Source organism: Canis aureus, chromosome 12 (assembly GCF_053574225.1).
Source record: "Canis aureus isolate CA01 chromosome 12, VMU_Caureus_v.1.0, whole genome shotgun sequence".
Taxonomy (NCBI): Eukaryota; Metazoa; Chordata; class Mammalia; order Carnivora; family Canidae; genus Canis; species Canis aureus.
The window spans coordinates 28,856,849-28,872,954 of NC_135622.1; the positions used below are offsets into that span (position 1 = coordinate 28,856,849).

The following is a 16,106-nucleotide window of genomic DNA, read 5'->3' on the forward strand; positions in this document are numbered from 1 at the left end:
CTCTTATAGTCTCTTTGTTAAGTAATGTTTTGTAATCCTGCAGCTCATTCAGAGTCACTGAGTTTTATAAGATGCTGCATATTTAGTATTTGATTCATTCATTTAAAATTCTAGACTTTTGGTTTTTTTAAGATTTTATTTATGAGAGACAGAGAGAGAGAGAGAGAGAGAGAGAGGCAGAGACACAGGAAGAGGGAGAAGCAGGCTCCCTATGGGGATCCCCATGTGGGACTTGATCCCAGACTCCAGGATCACGCCCTGAGCCAAAGGCAGACACTCAATCTCTGAGCCACCCAGGTGTCCCTAAAATTCTAGACTTTTGATTATATCCCATGACTCAAATATTGTATTGAAAGGAAAACTTTCAAATAATGAACCACACATACCTGGCATTTTACCAAGTCAACGGCATTTATGAATAATAGCAGATACTTAGAAATCATCCTGATTATGTAAGCATTTAACATTTATTAACTTTTAATTCTCATGTAGCTCTGTGAAGTTGGAACTGTTTTTGCCTTCATGTGCAAATGGGCTGAGTGTATTAGTTTTCTAATGCTAAGTGAGTGCCTTGAATGGCTCCCCTTTATTAGTTCATAGTTCTGTTGGTCAGAAGTCTGAGTTCTCTGGGTTCTACACACAGGCTCTCACCCATTGAAATGATGGTGTCATCAGGGCTGAGCTCTTATCTGAAGCCTTTCAGTGAAAATCCACTTCAATGCTCATCCGAGTTGTTGGCAGAGTCCAGTTCCTTGTGGCTGTAGAGCTGAGGTCCCTGTTTCTTTGCTGGATCTCAGCTCAGAAAGACTGCCCTCAGCCTGGGCATTCTTGTGCTTTGAGTCTCTGACTTCTTCTGCTTGCAGCCAAGAAAAAAATCTCTGCTTTTAAAGGGATTACCTAAAGGCTCCTGGGTAGCTCAGTTGGTTAAGCATCTGACTTTGGCTCAGGTCATGATCTCAGGGTCCTAGGATTGAGCCCCATGTTGAGCAGGGAACCTGCTGCTTTTGCTCCCCCTGCTTCTGCTCTCTTTCTCTCTCTCTGTCAAATAAATAAAGTCTTTAAAAATAAAAATAAAAAAGCTTACCTGACAAGGACAGGCCCACCTTTATCTTATGGTCAATGGACATGACCTTAATTACATCCCTTCCAGAAGATCTCTTCCCAGAAGTACTTAATGTTGGACTAAATAACCAGTAATAAGAATATCATTACTCTGCAAAAATGAGTTGCCCAAATTGCAATCCATGCTCACAAATGATTTTAATTAGAAAAAGTTCTAGAAATACCATATCAAGTGTTTAGTTTTTCCTTTTTTTTTCTTTTTTACCACCTGGCAGTGACAGGAACAGCACTGAGATTGTCAGTTTAAGTCTAAGATGGTGCTTTTTAGGGGTAAAAGATGAGGTGCCAGGACTGACCTTGAGCAGTTGTATGATACAGCTCCTGGCTCTGTCGTGGTGTTGGCAGAAGCGCATCTTGTTCCAAGTGAATGAATCAGACACATGAGAATATGATTTATTTGAGTTGATGTTTCCAAGAGATGAGTGTCTGTGTCTGAGGAAGACAGCCACTACTCTATACATCTGCCTGAACTTTGCCTTGGAAAGGCCCTGGGTGCCCATACTCCCTGCAGTATAGATCAGAAGTCAGAGCTCCAGTTCCCCATGGCCAGAGTTTCTAGCTGGCATTCAGAAATAGCCCTCTGCACTGCATGTAGGCTGCTATTTCTTAGAAAGCTGATGCCCACAAGGTTGTTGGTCCATGCCATCAGCCATGATATCCTCAGTTCTGAGGTTCCTTCATATTTTAATTCACAAGAGAAATAGATGCAAACTTGAGAATCTGGATTCTTTTTGCACCTATTATTTACTAATTTGTCAGATGTCACCTCAAGCCATGGTGTGAATCATTGCCAACCATAAGGCTGAAAGTGGAGTATGCTTTTGTTGAGATTATTTGGTCCACCAATTCCAACCCCAACATGCCTGAATACCTGAGGAGTCCAGAATTAGCACAAACGATCTTTGTGTGCAAACCATTGCATTGTGTGTATTTTATTGTTCTTAAGAATCATGTGTGGCTTTTATCAGACCCCCAAAGTGGTCTTTGTGCACCCAAAGTTAAGAACAATTGGTCTAATCTAACCCTTTTCAAATGCAGAACTAAGTACCTTCTTGAGGATCCTGAATAGGTGACCAGTTAGTCACTGTATGAAAAATTCAAGGGACAAGGACATTCAGGATGTTTGCTGAAGGATGGATGCAGTGGTAGGGTGGCTTGTCCCAGCTTGAAAGAGCTAATTTGTGCCTTTCTTCCCAACTAACTTTCAGTCACATCATGTTGGTAGCTTGAAATTAGCACTAGAGGGAGAGTTTATATCAGAGAAGTCAATAAACACTACAAATCAGGGCTTGTTGTATTCATTTATATTTGGAAAGCCTATTAGCACACTGTTAGGTGGACATAAGGAAGATGGAGGGGATGACAGACAGGAAAGCCCAGGGCTCCTATTTCCATGACTGGGAGCATGAAGGTGCTGGCAGTGCCTATGGGGCCTTGCAGAATGACTATGACAACTGCTTGTGTCAGCCCAGGAGAATGGTCCTGTGGGCTAGGATGTGGAGTCTTTTTTTTTTTTTTTTAATTGAAATTTGATTTGCCAACATAGAGTATAACACCCAGTGCTCATCCCACCAAGTGCCCTCCTTAGTGCTCGCCACCCAGTTACCCCATCCCCCCACCCACCTCCCCTTCCACAACCTTTTGTTCATTTCCCAGAGTTAGGAGTCCCATTCTAATTTTTCCCACTCAGTTCCCCTCCTTTCCCTTATAATCCCTTTCACTATTTCTTATATTTCCCATATGAGTAAAACAATATTATGATTGTCCTCTGATTGACTTACTTCACTCAGCATAATACCTTCCAGTTCCATCCATGTGGAAGCAAATGGTGGGTATTCGTCCTTTCTAATGGCTGAGTAATATATATATATATATATATATATATATATATATTCTTCTTTATCTATTCATCTGTCAAAGGACATTGAGGCTCCTTCCACAGTTTGGCTATTGTGGACATTGCTGCTATAAACATTGGGGTGCAGGTGGCCCGGCATTTCACTACATCTATATCTTTGGGGTAAATACCCAGTAGTGCAATTGCTGGGTCGTAAGGTAGCTCTATTTTTAACTCTTTGAGGAACCGCCACACTGTTTTCCAGAATGACTGTACCAGTTTGCATTCCCACCAACAGGGCAAGAGGGATGTGGAGTCTTTTAATGAAACATAGAAGGGGAAATCTGGAAATCTGGACAAGGAATCTTGGCAAATAGCCCAGAGCAAAGGCAAAAGGGAGGAGAGAAAAGAATGGCCCGGAAGGAGGATGATTAGTAAACTGGAGGCATTAGGATATAACATTTGGCTCACTGAGCATAATGACATGTCATAAATCCCTTAAAGAGGGGAGGATAGGAGTGAGGGGCAATTATGTGCTTCAGCCCACAACCAGCATCCAAATCTTAAGACTAATAGGGTGAGGGCATCAAGTCTCAGTAGCTATCTGTAAAATAACACCTCTAGGATTCTTTAATTTGGGGCCTTATGAAGATGATAAAAGAACTTATTGGGAAAAACCAAAACTAGACTCTAAAATTTCTACCTCATATAGAGGAGACACCAAGCTATAAAACCTATACATGGAAAATTGAACAAATGGGGGAAACATACCATGTTCATAGACTGGAAGACTCAACATAGAAAGGATGCTAATTCTTCCCAAATTGATGATATATGGGTTTCTTGCAATTCCGTTTAAAATCCCAACAGTGGGATAGTTTGTGGATACAGAGGGCTTGAGTCTAAAATTATATAGAAAAAAAATTTATATAGAAAGAAGCCAGAATGGCTAAAGAAATTTTGAGAAAGAAGAATAAAGGTGGAGGAATTGCACTACCTGACTTTAAGACTTACTACATAGCTACAGTAGCCAAGACTGTGTGGTATTGGGGAAGGGGTGGATACATAGATCAACAGAACAGAACAGAAAGTCCAAATACAGAGACACACAAAGAAGGCCAACTGATACTCTACAAACTTTCAAAAGCAATTCAGTGGAGGAAGGATAGTGTTTTAACCAAGGGTGTTGGAATAATTGGACATCGGGCCAAAAAAAAAGAAGAACTTTGATCAGGAAACTTGATCTAAACTGTGTACCTTGTAAAAAAAAAAAAAAAACAACTTAAAATTGGTCATAGATCTAATGTAGAACACTAAAACTTTTAGAGGAAAACAAGAGAAAAATATTCAATATCTAGACCTAGCATTAGGCAAAATTTTCTTAGATATGAGACCAAAAGCATAATCCATAAAAGAAAGAAATTAATCAACTGGACTTCATTAAAATGAAGACTTTTGCTCTGTAAAAGATACTATTGAAGAGGATGAAAAGACAAACCACAGACTGGAGAAAATATTTGCAAATCATATACCTGATTTTAAAAATTACATCCATGGGGCGTCTGTATGGCTCAGTCCACTAAGCATCTGACTCTTGATTTCAGCTCAGGTCATGATCTCAGGGTTGTGAGATTGAGCCCTGCATCAGGCTCCGTACTCAGTGGGGAATCTGCTTCTCTTCCTCTTTCTCCCTCTCTCTCTCCCTCTTCCCTCTACCCCTCCCCTGCTCACACATTTTCTCTCCCTAAAATAAATAAGTCTTTAAAACAAATAAAACTTGCGTCCAAATGTATAACGGAAGGTATAACCTCAACAGTAAGGAAATAAGCAATTCAATTAAAAAGGAGGCAAGTATTTGGACAGACATATCACCAAAAAAGACACACAGTTGGCAAATGAGCACATGAAAAGACGCACAACATCATTTGTCATTACAGAGATGCAGATTAAAGCCCTGAGGAGATCCCATTACACACCCAAAAAAATGTCTGGCAGTGTCAGCTCAGTCAGTTAAGCGTTGGACTCTTCATTTTGGCTCAGTTCAGGATCTCAGGATCATGAAATCCAGCCCTGAGACAGGCTGCTCACTCAGGGCAGAGCCTGCTTAAGATTCTCTCTCTCGCTCTCCGTTTGCCCCATCCTCCCTCCTTAAAAAATACTGACAATAGCTGTGCAGACAAGGGTGAGAAGCACTGGTCTCTCAGGCATGCGTTGGTGGAAATGCAAAATGGATGGTCCAGCTACTCTGGGAGACAATTCAGCAGTTTCTTATAAAGATATACATACAGTTAACCGTATGAACCAGCAATCCCACTGTTGGGTACTTACTATGGACACATGAAAATTTCTATCCATGCAAAAACTTGTATGCAAATGTGCACAGAAACTTTATTTGTCATAGCCGAATATGTCTCTCAACAGGTGAATGGATAAATAACCTGTGGTATATCCATACAATGGAATAACACTTATAAATAAATAAAGGAATAAATATAAGCATGCACAATTTGGATGGATCTTAAGAGCGTGTGTGTGTGTGTGTGTGTGTGTGTGTGTGTGTGTGTTGGGGGGTATTTTGAAGCAGAGTGTACCTCTGCATTCCAAGTGCGGCCTCAATGAAGCCCACTCAGCACAGCTGGCCTCCCCCAGCTCGGGGCAAAGAGAGGCTAATCCCCATGGAAGTCAGTCCGTGGGGTCCACCCCCATGACGAGGTACACTCCATTTCATTGATATTTTCACACTGACCTCCTCTTTTTTATTTTTTTCTTCACACTAACCTCCTCTTGAGGAAGCGAGGCTTCATCCACCATCCAACCTGTGCCACCGTAGACACTGCTCTCTCGTGTTTTTCTTCCTCTCTTGCAAACACATGCATCTTCTTCTTTTTCCAAATCCTGCCTCTTCTATCCCTCTCAGCCATCCTCATTACCTTAGTGAAAAACACCACCTCTTCATCAGAGGGGACTTTTAGTTGGATTTGTAGTTGTTTCAGGTTTTTAGTTGAAAGACTGTAATCAGATACTACTTGTCATTACATTTAAAAAATTGATGTCACTTTTGCTACAAATGATGAAAATACCAGAGCGTATGGAACATGCCCGTAGTAGCCCCTCCTCGACTGGTTGGTATCCGGTGCTGTGGAAGGGGAACCCTCCCCAGGGCCAAGGCCTGCCCTTGAGCACTAGGTTCAGTCCCTCTTCCCAATTCCACCAAATTTCCTCTGGTCCTCTCCTGTGTCATTACGATCTCCCTTTGTAGTAAGTGTTTTCTATCAGTAAGTGTCCCGGTAAATTGTTATTTCTCTTAAGAACAACAACAAAGGACATTTCTCTGGACCTCATTTCCCTCTCCAGTTCTAGCTATTTCCAGAAAGTGATGTCTCTCCTCACTGTCTTCCACCCGTCTTCCCCTTTTCTCTCTTGTCTCTTTTCAGATCTTCACCAGCTCCTCCCCACATGGACCTCCCTCACCAAATGCAAGATGCTCTCCAGCCGCCACCCCCGTGGCCACACAGCCATGCTTCCACGAGTGTTCATTCTCTCCTCTGAAAGCATTCGTGTTCACTTGTTTCCTCAGGCACTACACTCTCCTTGCTTCCCTCCCACCTGGCTGGTCCCTGGTCCCCTATCCTCCCTCACCATCCCTTTCTGCTGGCTCATTTCACCCCCTAATCTGCTAAAGCCACGGCACCCCAGGCCTCAGTTCTTACTTGTTTTTTCTATACTCATTCGTCTGATGAACTCATCCACCCTCATGGCTATATTCCATCTAACTTAAGATGCACCATCAAGTTCAACTTCCACCATGGAAGGAAAAAAACAACAGCACTGCCAATTAAACTCTTACATCCCATCATTCTAATCACAGGTGCTCCTTTGCTCTCAGAATCCCTGGGCTGCCCTGGAATGAGTAGTAATGCTTCTCTGGGTGGGAAATGCTTCCTCTGTGGGGAAACAGGATTCAGACTCTTCTATTTTTTCCTCCCAGTTCTCTTTACCACCCAGCCTGTGGGATCCCTATATGGTCTTGGGGAGGTATCACCTGGTAGGTACTACAATGAGCCCCGCCACATAGGATTGTGCATATCATGGACTATGTAAATTTACTCTCTGGGGTTGCACAGTGTACAACCTATACAATTATATATTGTTGTCTGAGTTCACCCAATTTTCCATATTTTTTTTTCTTTCCTCATAATACCCTTTCCTAAACTTCAGAAACTTCAGAGTAAGACTGAGATTCTTGAGTTTTGGGCATTCTTCCCTGTCATCCCTGAGACAATGGCCATAGTCCTGGGCTTTGCTCCATTGGGCACCCCTTACCCTATCAATGTGATTAAAAGTAGCCAGGCTGTAGCTGGCATAGATGTGAGAGCCCATCCTGGAATCAGTCATGGTGACAAGGGATGACATTCCCTTGTTTTGCTTAGTCTAATCAAAGCTCTGCCCTGGGTATGGAGTCAACCAAATGTCAAGACTATGACTAACAGGGGAGGGATAAGATGAACGGGGGGCATCATGGATCTACTCCATGAGGTCAAAGCCAGGGGAGATATGTGGGAGATGGAAGTGACTGGAGCCTGTGTTGAGGCCCATAGACAGGAAAGGAGAGAAGAGGCTTATATTTGATTAAGAACAAAATCCTAGGAAAGAAGTGAGGATAGAGTGAAGGGTGGTGCTGGATTTGCAAGAAGGAAATAATGGATTCTCTCCTGAGCAACAGGGTAGTGGGGAGACCTGTTTGCTCGAATAATGGAAGGATCATGAAGGACATTCCCTGATGCACTCATGTCCCTGATCGAGAATAGTGCTGTCTGTCCAGGCATTGGTGGCATGTACTTCTTGGGATGTGCTGGTGGGTAATTCTAACTCACTCTCTCCATCAGTGGGAACTCTTAATGTTGTAAGGGATAGGTCACTCCAAGGCTCAGATTTTGATTTACCATTCAAACAATTAGAAAACACATCTCCCTTACACACATTTGCAGAATTTGGGAGACTATACCATGATGTGAAAGGATGTGTGTGTAAAAAGTATTTGAAAAGCCTTTTGTGGGAATTCCACATGGCCTGAGGGTTAGGAATGTGGGCTCTGACACCAGGCAGCCTGAGTGCACATCTGAGCCCTGCAACCTTGGGCAGGTTCCTGGCTCTCTCTGGGCCTCAGTTTCCTTGCTAGAAAGTGGGGATGACCTTACTCAGATTTTGAGGATCAGAGATTGTGAATACCTGTGCATGTTTAGGAGAATTACTAACATATAACAAATACTCTTCAATGTAAGTCATCAATATTCATGAGAATCCCATGACATGCTAGAATGCACTGTCCTCAGATTGTGCACTCTTCTGGAGTGAAACTTGTTTATTGTACTAATTCAATGAAACCTAAATTTTTACAATGCTATTTTCATTGGCAAAAGAACACGTAGACATTTAAAAATTGTTTCCATTTCACCATGTTTAGAGTGTCACCATTGTTTCCTTTCTGATGGAGTATGCAGAAATTAGCCAGTTGATAGAGAATACACTCTAGAACATTCCGTATTAACAATTATGGGAGACAGTGCTACTGATACACCTTAATGAATGTTTTATTTATGAATATGCTGGGAATGGCCTCCCCCTTCTCACTAATATTCTCTCCCTACTTCCCAGCTCAAATGAGAAGAGCTCTGGATGGAAGTGCAATCAGGAATTAAGACAGCATTCATAGGATCATTCAATGCAGCACCAAATACAGTTCCAGTGACCTTCCACGGTGACGGCCCAAATTGCTGCTTTAGGAGGAGACCCAGGTTCATGTCTGAGGCCTTGCTCTAGAATATTCCAAAAGGCTCGCTGTAACAGTGTTACTGTGGAAAACCCACGGCTGAAGTGATGAGGCCTCTGGCAGGGTCCTTCCAGCGGGAGGGTGTGGCCACCACGTGGAGCCTACATTTCCCAATTATTTCAAATTTCTTTAATTTATTCCTGGTGATTTTTAAAAATTAATATTTATTTTTTAGTTCCCTCTCAGGGACTAATGAGTTGACTTAATACAAGTCTTCATAAATAAAATAAGGTCTGGCTTTCTATATATAGGACAAAAATCACAGCCTACGCCCCTGTGGACTCTTGGCATCGGTGTAGACTTCCCATGGCTGCTGGGTCCCCACCGGGTACAAGATGTCCCTTGGGGATGACACACAGCCTTGCTAAAGCCCTGTTTTCAGGCTGTTCATGAGGCTGGTGTCCCCAAGTCCCATTCTCCCCTAGAGAAAAACACAGCGATGAATTGCACAACAAAGCCATCCCTAAATTCCAGAAAACCAACAGGCTTTCCACTCTCCTGGGGGGAAAGAAATCCCTGCAAGAAATGAGAGTATTTGGCCAGTTGGCACACTGCAGATTTCAAGGGAAGTCAAAGCACTTGGTCCTGATAGAAAATGCCACGACTGTCTTGTTAAAAGAACCTAATAGAATACTGAACAAGTATTTTTTCCCCTAAGATGAACTTCGCTGTAAATGGAAACTGAGTCTTCTGACCCCTCCGGAGTGAGGCCCACTGCACATTGCACATGTGGCTTGCCTGTGTCTCCTGTCATCCAGCAAAATGTAATTTCCATATTTTCTCTGTATCCTTTAGGGGTATCAGAGTGTGGCCTACCCAGCAGTAGGCATTAAGTCAAAACGTGTTTTTAAGAGCTCCAGTGTTCACTCATGGCCTTGTGTGTGTGACCTTCCAGAAACCATGGTTGTCCTGATGCAATCAAGCCACCCTTCTGGGCTTCTCGAGAGGCAGCTGAGCATCACGCGGATCCTGCTCTCCTCCATAGTCTCTCATAATTGAAAAATGCAGGAAGCTGTGGAAGACTGCCCCACCCCCGGGATCATTCCAAAGAAAAACTGGGTGGCAGAGACTACTCTCTGCTCTTGCCTCTTAACATGCACCGACAATTTTTAAAAGTTCGATTGTTACGCCTTCATTTCATTTCTTGGGATTTTAATATTCAAGTCTGGCAAAATCTTGCAGTCTAAAAGACAGAGAGAAAAGATTTTGTAAGTCACTTAATCCCCAAAGCAGAGCACACACCCTCCTAATAAACAACTTTGAAGAGATCATGATTTTAGAGCCCACGAATAGGTTATGTCAGAGGAAGAGATGCAGAAGAAACCATGCACTGAAACAAGTCTTGCCTGGGCAATGTAGACCCCACCTCCTTAGAGAATAAGGCAATATCCCCTTCTCCTGCCTTCTCTGAAATGCCTTGAAAAGAGCAAGAGTTTCGTAGGAGCAGGAGCGTTGCAACATATTACAAAATGTCAGTGTATATTTGAAATTCAAATGCACATGAGAGTCATGCATTTTATTTTTCTGTGGTTCAGATCTCCTAAATAAAGCATTTCCCCTCTGTAGGCGCTCCGCCCCCGCCCCGACCCTGGGGGGCTCCACATGAGGTCAGCATCTGGGTCGCTTTGCCAGGGTCAGAAGACTGTTCTTCCAGGAAGGGCTGCAGAGACCCTGGGAACGGGACCAGCCCAGCTCACAAGTATGAAGAGAATGTCGGAGAGGAAGTGGTGGCTGTGAGTCAGCATGAGTCATCTCGTTCCAATGAGAACGAAGACTGAGGTGTGCGCGCTTTTTTTTTCTGCCTTTTTTTTTTTTACTCTTTTTTTTTTATTCTTTCTTTTTCCTTCTTTTTTTCTTTTTTCTTTTTTTTTTTTTTTACTTTCTTTTTTTTTTTGGTCTCAGTCATGTGGACATCATTGGGAATGGAGGGAAAGAGTGACTGCATGGCTGGTGCTTGCTGAGCCGCGGGCTGGTATTCCAGAAGGGCTGTGCCTGAGTCGGTGTCTGCTTCAGACCTTCGGGGCCCCGGCGGCGGGAAGGTGGAGTCAGCCGCTTGTCCCTGGTGAGTACGTCTCTGTCATTTTTGCCATCATTTCTGCCGTCTGCCTCAGAGTCTAGATGGGTTAAAGCTGTTGCATCTTGGAGGGGACACTGCATTCGAGACTTTGAGGGTCCCTAATTTTAGAGCAGTTGCTGCGTCTGCCCCGCCCCATCGCTACTGTATTTCAGCCTGCGGTCTCAGGGCTTAGCTGGGAGAATGTCCATACTCGGGCTACACTGTCGTCCTGGAAGAGGCAGTGATGCTCGGTTGGAAGCTAAGCGGTTCCAGACTCCGCTCTGGAGCCCCAGTGAAGTTCAGAGATGGAGGTGGGTGAATCGGTGCTCACCCAGGGGGACTGAGGTTGGGCCAGCTTCCGCTTCTCAGAGGTGGAGGGAAGACAGCCCCCGAGAAGTTTCTGGCCGCGTGGTCTGAGCTGCCCAGTTTTTAAGTGCAAGAAATACAATAGAGAGGCAGAATTTTGGCATATGAATGATTCTGGGAACTTACTTTATGCCTTTTCTTTTTGCTTGCGAGTGAATGTCCCAAACTGTAGTAAAATCAGAAAGAAAATATGCAGGGGTCTGGGGGCTGGTGCCTAGGGGCTGGGGTTGGGGAGGGTGAGGGTTGGGTTGTTGAGTCCCTGAGGCCTGATATGACCTTGATAATGTGTTTCTCAGCCTGTTACTATTCTGAAGAGGCTTAGCTTTACAGTCAAGTAAAATACAGGAAACTTTTTTTTTTTTTAATGTCATTCTAGTTACTGTAAATGAACGGTTAAAATGTCATAAATACCTTGTGATAAACATTTTTTGAATTTGCTTAAAAACCTGCACATCAGTAGGCAGGGTATGACAGGGAGCTTTTTTCAGTAGAGTCATTTGAGTGTGTGGGCTTTCTGGGTTAATAATGAGTCAGCACCAGATTTCTATAATTGGAGCAGCTCTAAGAGAATAAGCGATCTGCCCCCAAGCACAGCATGGTGGCTGGCTGGCCCTCCAGGAGGATCTGACTGTTTGGTCTTTGTTGAAAATCAACTTTGGGTGCCTCCCTTGTTTGGTGACCACCCCCCTCCCGCTCCCAGCTTCAGTCCCAGCTCTTCTGTGTCCTTGTGAAGCCCCTTTGCTAAGGGGTCCTTACACCGGACCCTCCCCTTCGGCTGAAGTTGACTTTTAGGGTCTGCCTTGACAGAGCTGATTGAGCATGCGATTTGTTAAATTAAAAATCCAGAGTGTATGAAGGGTAGGGATAGCCCAGGGTTAAAGCTACATCTAGTGTCCCACCATGTGACACCTGCGGGGGGCATCAAGTGGGAGCCGGAAGGGTCACAGCTTGAGCTTCAAAGCAGGCGTTATGCATGTAGCATGCAGCGGGGAAGGGGTAGGGGGTGGGAAGGTGTCACATTAAAATCAGAGAGCCAGATTCCAAGGAAGAAATCCTCCCTTGAACCTTACTCTTATAAACTGAGAAAAATGCCAAGAAAAAAATTATAACAAAAACAAAAACAAAAACAAAAACAAAAACAAACCTGGAGTTGTAGGCTGGTGGCTCTAAGGCCAAATGCATCCTATTTGAATCTACCCCCAACCCTCTCAAATTCTGTTGGCCTGCCCAGGATTGGTGTTTGGGTTCTTTTTCTTTTTCTTTTTTTTCTTTTTTTTTTTTTTTGTATTCTGATCACTATGATGGGGTCCTATATTCTTTGGATCACGGGCCCCATTGAACCCTAATACTGCAAGGCTCTGTTAGCCTTGGGCTTCCGGACCATGACACTGCCTGCCTTAGAGGGCCACTGGGAGGGCTTAGAGAGTAAGCATCTGCCAAGGGCTTCCAACAGCATCTGGACACAGAGGAGCCCCCATCGACGTTAGCTCTATCAGCTTCCCTTCTTACCTGGACTCTCAAGGCATGTGGGCTTGCGGCCCCAGAATTAGTGACATCACTTTCCCAAGCAAGATCTTGTGATTTCAATGTAATCAGTGGCAGTTCCAAGGCTGACAGTCTCCGGATCAAGTCAGGACCTCAGCAAGGCAGACAACAGGGGTTTCCGAGGTGGGAGCCCAGCCCAGTCTGTCTCTCTCTCGGTGAGTAATCTTTGTAAGCGCTCAGAGAAATGCCATCTTCCTGGAGAGAAGAGCCCCAAAAGGCAAAATGCCTTAGGCAGTGTTGTGGTGGCTTATGCACACTAGCATTCTCTCTTGTCCCCATTTCAGAGAACACACCGGGAGTCAATGTGTGTTTGTTACCGGGCGGAGTCTTCAATTCCCCTGGATAAGCGCCGTCGGGAAGTAGTTTTGAGGTGGTTGATTTTATTTGAGACCTTGATTGTATTCTTTGATGTAGAATTCAGGCAGTCGTATGAATGCTGGAAGTCAATTTACCGCTTACCCAAGAGAAATAAGCCTGTGGCGAACTGACAGAATCACTTTTATAATCAGGAGAGTCATTTAAAAAGGCCAGAAATAAGGCCATGGGCAGGTCTGAATAATAGAGCATTCATTAATATGATGTGCTGCTTTGTCATATTTTCCAACTAAGAAAGATGCTGATTCTAATGAGGATGCAGGCAAAGACTAAAAAGAGAAACAAACTACAAGAGAAATGGAGCAGATATTTTAAAAGGACACCTGCAGCAAAAAAGAAAATGCTGACAGTTTGATGATATTTGGAAATGGCCTGGTGGCCTGTTGTCATGGCCCCCTGAGCTTCGAGACTGGCCTATTGCTGCTGGCCCCATCTCCCACTCCACACCGTTCATCAGGACCCCTACCTGGGCTTTTATCCCTCTTGCCAAGAGGTTAGCATGGTCCCCACCGTCTATTGCCATACGGAGAGCTTGCCCTCATGTTGGGCAAGTTACATAGCTTCTTGTTGTCCCACCTTCCTCACTGTGAAAGGGAGTTAATAATAGTACTGGCCTCTTGGGTCCTTGTAAAGATCCGTGATGATTAGCACACCGGTTATAGTGAGACTTGATAGCTGTTAAGTACACGATTACAGATTCAGACATAGACCCAGACACCTTTCCGTCTCTACCCGGGCCCTGGGCCCTGTGGGCATCCATAAAGAATTGGCTCTGGGTTCCTGAAGTGAGATCCCATCTGTGTTGTGTTCTGCATTTGCAAGATATTTATTGATTAGGTAAATGGGAAATGTTTCATGGCTCTCTCCTGGAAAACCCAGAGTACTAGAAGTCACCGTCATCGTGGCCATCATGGTTTCTATTGTCCCCATCATCACAGTGGGGACAGCTCCCCTTGTCTTCAGCCCAACCACGTGGTAGTAAATTTCTGTGCATTTCCTTTACCCCTCAGCCCCCAACACACACACATACCCACCCTGGAAGATAGGAAGGATGGCCAATTACTCAACTTCTTCAAGGTGCAGGAGTCCTAGGCAGGTATATCAGGCTGAGCAGCTGCTTTGAGGAGTGCCTGGCAGAGGGGGGCGGGACCTTCACCTCCATCAGAAGAGGAGAGTCAGGAAAAGCAGGGGACCAGGAGGGTGCTCTCTGTAATCCGGCAGAATGGGATGGCAGGCCAGAGAATCCAGGACCACTGGCCGCGGACCTGCTTCCAGGGTGGAAGCAGCTGGATGCTGTACTCACGCTTCCTGTCTAAGGCCAGCTACTGTCAATTTCTGGTTGTTTGCGAATCATCACAGTATATGGGGCTGAGTCATTTTGAAAATATTAAGTAAGGTACACTTAAAACTAAAACCAGGGTGAGCATAACATGTCCTTTCCTTGCCAAATCTGAAGATATCCAAGATCTCGCAGTGCCTCAGGAGCTGAATCTTCACACTCATTCTACAGGGATCCAGAAGTAATGCCAGTTGTGTCCCTTGACACGGTCAGCCTTCTGTGGTACTGCCCTGCCAACATAAGGCATCAGGTGCTTCATACATCTCCTTTCTGAAAGTCGAGGCTTTGCATGTGCAGCATGGCTGTATTGTTTGTCTGTTCTAAATGGTGCCACTTTGTGGGCGGTTTTGTTCTGCAACTGCAACCTGTGCCAAAATCCAGAGGACCCTCTCTGCTCGCAGTGCTGAGGCAGGACAGTGGTGTGCTTGGCCCAGTGCTTCAGGGCAGAACTTGGGCTCCTCACAACTTCAACAGGGTTCTGGTTAGACCACAGAGCTCAGGCGAGGGGAAGCCAGCAGTGGATCAGAAGGAAGTTGGGTCCACAGGAAGGAGGAGTGGTTGGGAGGCTTGTTTGGTCTCAGATGATTCCTCTGATTAAAGAAAAGCAAAAAACACCCGGTTTCCTTGCATTTTGTATAATCAAAAAAGCTAACGGTGATGGCAAATGTTATCCATGGCGGTTTTCCCGTGCATCCTTTGTTTTTAGGATCCATTATCCTGCAAGGGAGGGCTTCTCCCCAGAGACTTTTAGCATTAGCCTTTCCCTCCGTGCTGTCCTTTCAAAAGTTTATCATACTTAAAATACTGGAGTTTTTAGCAATGGCATAAATGGGTCATTTTAGCTGTTATTCCTGGACGTTTACATAGTGTGAGAAGGATGCATGGGTTTCTATCAATTTAGGTAGATAGAAAGGAAAGTTTTACAAAATAGCCGTGCTCCCAGCAAGTGTCAGGCTTACTTTCCCTCAGACAGAAAAAGATTAGAAGCGGGCTGTCAGTGCAAAGGTCAGTGGGCAGCCAGTTCATTCATCTCTCTTCTCTGCATTCCTTAGCGTTGGCTTCCTTCCTTAAAGTTGTCTTCTGGTGTTAATAGAGCTGCTGGGGCTCCAGCCATCACCTGTGCATTCCACACAAGAAGAAAGAGGAAAGTAGGGGACAGAAGGCTAAGCAGCCTAGGTGTCAGGCTCCTTTAAAGAGCTTTCCTAGAACCCGCAACCTACCCTTTCTGCCTATATCTTTTACTGGCCACCGTATCTGTAAAGCAGCCTGGGGAATGCGGCTTTTTAATTAGGCACATTGCTGCCCCTGACAACATAGCAGTTGCTGACAACACAGGAAGTAGAGGAGAATGGATGTAGGATAGGCAACAAGCAGTCTCCACAACAGAGTGCTCCTGAAGACAGCTAGATTGATGTTTTACAGCATTCTCAGTCCCATGACTGGAACCAGGACAAGTCGCTTAGCTCGGCTGGGATCAGGATCTACTTTGTGAAATAACCACGTTGCTCTCATCAGAACTCTCAGGAGGAGACTGTGGCTTCAAGAGCCCTGAACAACTTGGAAAACGGCATTCAAAAGGAGAGAAGCCATTTGTTTGACTTTGGTATTAATAGTCAAATAAGATTTCCTTTCATTC

The 16,106-nt window shown here is 44.5% G+C and overlaps 1 pseudogene across 1 annotated transcript in view; it reads left to right on the forward strand.

The window, feature by feature from the left end:
• Positions 1-16,106, forward strand: part of LOC144280868 (NADH dehydrogenase [ubiquinone] 1 alpha subcomplex subunit 1 pseudogene) — a 220,776-nt pseudogene that overhangs the window by 35,149 nt on the left and 169,521 nt on the right. Inside the window, exons 3-4 of the transcript XR_013349298.1 lie at positions 10,356-10,568; positions 10,692-10,851. The product of XR_013349298.1 is annotated as an NADH dehydrogenase [ubiquinone] 1 alpha subcomplex subunit 1 pseudogene (transcript). The remainder of the gene's footprint in view (positions 1-10,355; positions 10,569-10,691; positions 10,852-16,106) is intronic.